General features: G+C 42.8%; 1 long non-coding RNA gene across 2 annotated transcripts; it reads right to left on the bottom strand.

Moving 5' to 3' along the window:
• Positions 1–1,956: 1,956 nt before the first annotated feature.
• On the bottom strand, positions 1,957–4,057 carry LOC308390845. Of its 2 annotated transcripts, none has more exons than XR_013970504.1 (3): positions 3,947–4,057; positions 3,701–3,792; positions 1,957–2,533 (listed from the first exon to the last, which is right to left on the bottom strand). It is a non-coding gene; the product is annotated as an uncharacterized lncRNA (long non-coding RNA). The 2 variants fall into 2 exon arrangements; XR_013970505.1 differs by having other exon boundaries at positions 3,928–4,024.
• Positions 4,058–4,348: the final 291 nt, after the last annotated feature.

Here is a 4,348-nt window from a genome sequence, read left to right as displayed (position 1 = left end):
CTGTCTTTAGTTATTAACATTTGAAACGATGAAGGCACGTGAAAGTAACACAAAATTAGCTGCTTTTCCAGAAAAAGACAAAAACTTCTCAGAAGTACGTAAGGTTTTATGAGGTTTTCCCACCCAGGCTTCTAGACTTCTGATTGGCCAACATTTCTACACGGTTAAGATTTGGCGTGTTCTTGACAGCGTTTCACTTTGTTTTTAGTGTTTAGATGTGGAAGGAGATATTTTTTCAAAACTGCACATGTGGACTGGATTTTTATTTTTTTTTAAACGAAAAAGGAAAATTGTCCGTTTTCAAACATAGCCGTGTACGTTTGGACGCAGCCTAAAGTCATCACAAAAAAAGCAAATTCTCTGAACATTCTGGGTTGAGGTTTAGTGATCATTGTTGTTTTGTGTTCCTTGTAGTCAAAATGAGTGCAAGTGGAGACGGACCACAAAATAACCAAAACGGTAAGCACATGTACTCAGTCTTGAAATTGATGAAAAACAGATTTTCAGCAGATAGTTATGGATGTTAATTAAAAGATTTAATGATCTTGCAGGCCAACAGGTTAACCCACAAATGTTGGCAAATGGAGATCAGGAACCTGCTAATGGCTTCCTGAACGATCTGTATCTCGCTCTCCGTGATTATTGTTGCTATCTACATGAGCTAATAGCTTCAGTACTGGCACAATATGACAATTACCTTTACGGGGACGAAGACGATGACGATGACGATGACGACGATGACGACGATGACGATGACGACGACGACAACGACAACGACAACGACGATGACGACGACGACGATGACGACAACGACAACGACGATGACGACAACGATGACGCCAATGACGGCGGCGACGGCGACGGCAACGATGACGATGACGATGACGACGACGACGATGTTCAAAATATTCATGTGAGGGACAATAATGCCAATGGTGACAACGATGAACAGCACGGGGATGCTGTGGTTGTGATCATTTTCAATGTTGGTGGCATTGAAAATGAGGAGGCATTTGAAGGCCGCATGGATGTTCGCCAGTACATCCCAGAAGAGGACCCTCAGCCAGGTGTTTCCAGGAAGAGGTCTAGAGAGAGGGATGAAGAAGATTTAGGAGCAAACAAAAGAATGAGATGGAGCGATGATGACTCTGAAGTATTTGAAGATGCGCACGAAGAGCTTGAACACGAAACTGGAGGCTCGAGGAAGCGTTCCCGAGAGGATTTTGAGCAAGAAGAGGAATACTTGCCTGTGTGCAAACTTCAGAGGTGTTCAATTGAGTCGACCAGCAGCAATGAAGACTAAGACTACTTCGACGGGTTTTTTCAGTATCCTTTCAGTAATCTGATGGCCTACTCAGGTGATCCTGAATCCTCTATGCTGCAATAAGCTGGGCATACACTGTGCTGCGATTTTTCAGTCGCGTTATTCGGCTCCTGATCAAACTGTAGGATTGACTCGCAGGGGTGAGAAGTTTGATCAAGGCCAAACTCGGGACGATCCCCAAAACGATCGCACGACTGAAAAATCGGCTCAAAATGGGCCAAAAATCGCACAGTGTATGCCCAGCATTAGGCTGCCGGGGGATTCCCATGATGCACTGGGTGTTTCTTCTTCACCCACTATGTTTAATAGACCTCTCTGCACTGAATGGTACTTGTTATTAACCTCTGTCTCTGTTCCATGTCTTTATACTATTTTCCTTGCCCCTCCCCAACCGGTCGCAGCAGATGGCCGCCCCTCCCTGAGCCTGGTTCTGCTGGAGGTTTCTTCCTGTTAAAAGGGAGTTTTTCCTTCCCACTGTCGCCAAAGTGCTTGCTCATAGGGGGTCATATGATTGTTGGGGTTTTCTTTGTAAGTATATCTTACAATATAAAGCGCCTTCAGGTGACTGTTGCTGTCATTTGGCGCTCTTTAAATAAAATTGAATTGAAAATTAAATAGATGTCACTGTGATGATTTCTTCCCTGCATAGAAAGCTTAGACCCAAATGCAGATTCAATGCACATGGTTAAACTATTTATGAGACTTTAGAGAGGGAATGGAGAACGTGGCTCGAGCTAGGAGTGTCAGCAGACAGCAGGAACCAGAGGAAAAGCTATCGAGAGACTGAACACCTGGCTCCTGATGGGAACAATCCAACGGGAATTCTGCAACAGAGGGAGAAGAAGTTGCTGGACGGGTAAGGGAGTTTGAGGGTAGGATGAGTATGTTGGCAGAGGAGACCTAAACACAGGGAAAACAAGGTTAAACACAGGGAAGGAGCACGCCAGAACTGGAGCAGAGGGGAAGCCTAGTTACCACTGGAGATGGCAGAACAAACTGGCGAGGAGTAGCAGGCAGCGCTGGTTTAAGAAGCCCTCCTGCTGATTGTTTGCAGATGAGGCCCAGGTGAGATGCTGGAAACTCCACCTCTGAAGTGTGGACACAGTATCCCCATTCCAAGTGGAAAAGCCCCTCAGACACTTCCATGGTGCATGACAAGAAGGATGAGAAAGCATTCATGGTCCATCCATCCCTCCGTCAGCGTAATGCCTAAAAGTTTATTCAGATGTAAATGTATTACATTTTTAAATAAAGATCATCAGTGTTTTTAATGACGCTGCAGTTCATTCATGTGTCTCTATTGGACAGTGTTGTAGAAGTTACAGAAGACAGGAATCAGTTCCAGCTTGGCCTGACATTTGATCACTAGTGATGTGTGATACCACTGATTTCCTTTCCGATCCCATACCAAGTAAAATTCAGGGTGGTATCGACGATACTGCTCTGATACTTTGTACAAAAACTTTACTCTTTTATTGTATCTCAAATTATAGCGTCATAATCATTACAGGACATCAGATTACTTGTTCTTATCACTTAATAATGCAGAATTCATCATATAGAAATCAAAAACCTGAAGTTGTGCACTATGTGAACACCTTGCCTGCCTGCAGCACTAAAGGACTCCCTGAGAGACGTCTGTCTCACCCTAGCAGCACCCGTCCTTCTCCTCCTCTTCAGTTTGCCTCAACATAAGCTCGTCATATTCTGTGATATGATTTACTTTGAGGTGTTTGACAAGGTTAGTGGTGTTGCCACAACACCTCACTTTCTTGCCACATGTATCGCAAACCACGTCTGGGCTGTTTGTGGATGTAAAATACGTGCGCACATGACTCCAGTTACGCTCAGCCATTGTTGTGAGTGCGCACGCCACAGGCTGCCACACATTTATACAGCCGTATTTCACACATGACTATAAAAGGCGGAAGAGGGAGTAGTTCTTTCCAATGTAGACAATCTGAATGATAGTTTCTTTCCACTGTGTTCCTGTTAATGAAAAACTACAATTTACCCCAAAATGATTCAAATATCGATATTTTAATGTGGAAACCTTCTGTTTCCACATCTGGACTTTCTGTTGCTGCCCACGCGGGTGAAACTTTCTTTGAAGTGGCTCATTGAAGTTGTGTGGGAATTGATTATCAATTACAATGAGAGAATCCAATCAATTTGTTTATCAGGGGAAAGGTGTGATTTCTTAGGACACTGGAGCCTAACATTAACTGGTTTAAAATTAGCTTATTTCCATAAGAAGAAAAACATACTGAGAAAGAGATCACCAAAATATACATGTACAAATGTGAAATAGTCATATGTAGTGTGAAAGAGCTATTTGACATCTTTAAATTCAAAGTAATGTATAAATCCACTTACATAAAACATGAAAAGGCGGCGCAGCGATGCCCATCTCAGCCAGTGTATGATGGTGGGGCAAGATGGCAGCTTCCACAACATGACGCCAGCTCCTATGTATTTTTAGTAGATAAATGATACGTTTATGTATCAATTTGTTGGAAGATGTAATTACACCTTAATTATGTAATTAGAAGCAAAAATGATTTTTTTTTAATCAAATCACCTCAAAAAATTACTGTACTTACTTTCTAAATCATTCTTTACCTCTGAAAGGGGTGGCTGTGGCTCAGGAGGTGGAGCAGGTCATCTACTAATCAGATGGTTTTTGGGTCGATCCCTGGCTGCTCCAGACTGCATGCTAACTGTCCTTGGGCAAGACATTAACCCCAAGTCACTCTCTGATGCATTCATCAGAGTATGAATGTGTGTGAATGTTAGGTAGAAAGCACAGAAAAAGGGCTTCTATGAACAGGTGTGAATGAGGCAACCTGTATAGAGCGCTTTGAATGTTCAGGTAGAGTAGAAAAGCACTGTAAAAATTTCTCTGTGTTGATTTCTTTTGGACCTCAAACATTACTCACCTTGTTGCAGGTTTCTTTATTAATGCTGAAAACCCAGAATGGAAACTGACCTTACTGCTTCCTTCCTTTCCAAACTATTGCGGCT

Source organism: Rhamphochromis sp. 'chilingali' (genome assembly GCF_963969265.1).
Source record: "Rhamphochromis sp. 'chilingali' genome assembly, chromosome: 22".
In the NCBI taxonomy this organism is placed as follows: domain Eukaryota; kingdom Metazoa; phylum Chordata; class Actinopteri; order Cichliformes; family Cichlidae; genus Rhamphochromis; species Rhamphochromis sp. 'chilingali'.
This window is presented reverse-complemented; position numbering and strand designations above follow the sequence as displayed.